This window comes from Hippocampus comes, unplaced genomic scaffold, assembly GCF_001891065.2.
Source record: "Hippocampus comes isolate QL1 unplaced genomic scaffold, H_comes_QL1_v1.1 scaffold269, whole genome shotgun sequence".
In the NCBI taxonomy this organism is placed as follows: Eukaryota; Metazoa; Chordata; class Actinopteri; order Syngnathiformes; family Syngnathidae; genus Hippocampus; species Hippocampus comes.
Genome location: NW_017805376.1, coordinates 124,183 through 124,645, shown reverse-complemented (window position 1 = coordinate 124,645; position 463 = coordinate 124,183). Strand labels below are relative to the sequence as shown.

The following is a 463-nucleotide window of genomic DNA, read 5'->3' as shown; positions in this document are numbered from 1 at the left end:
ATACCTCGGTTTTCGACCATAATCCGTTCCAGAAGGCTGTTCGAAAAACGATTTGTTCGAAAACTGAAACCACGCTGTTTAAAAAAAAAAAAAAAAAAAAAATCTTTTTTCCCCAAAAAAAAAAAAAAAAAATCTTTATTGCACACGTCTGTTCATCCGGGAATGCTAAACGAGGAAGCGTCACTTCCTCGTCTACCTGAGGTAGCGACACTTCCTCGTGTGAGAGGAAGGCGAGACGAGTCAAGTGACGCATTCAAGTGCGCTCAGTTTGTTAGTGAACCGAAATTTGGTCGTCATCCGAGGCATAAAAAACTCGAAATTTTTGGTCGCAAACCGATTTGGTTGAGAACAGAGACGTTTGAAAACCGAGGTTTGACTGTGTGTGTGTGTGTGTGTGTGTGTGTGTGTATATATATATATTAGAGGGGTCCATTTTGGAAAAGTTTGTACGATTACACGGCGC

The 463-nt window shown here is 41.0% G+C and overlaps 1 protein-coding gene across 1 annotated transcript in view; it reads right to left on the bottom strand.

Moving 5' to 3' along the window:
- The window catches only part of fbxo28 (F-box protein 28), a 42,379-nt gene that overhangs the window by 20,165 nt on the left and 21,751 nt on the right, over positions 1-463 (bottom strand). The gene's annotated exons all lie outside the window — the stretch shown is intronic.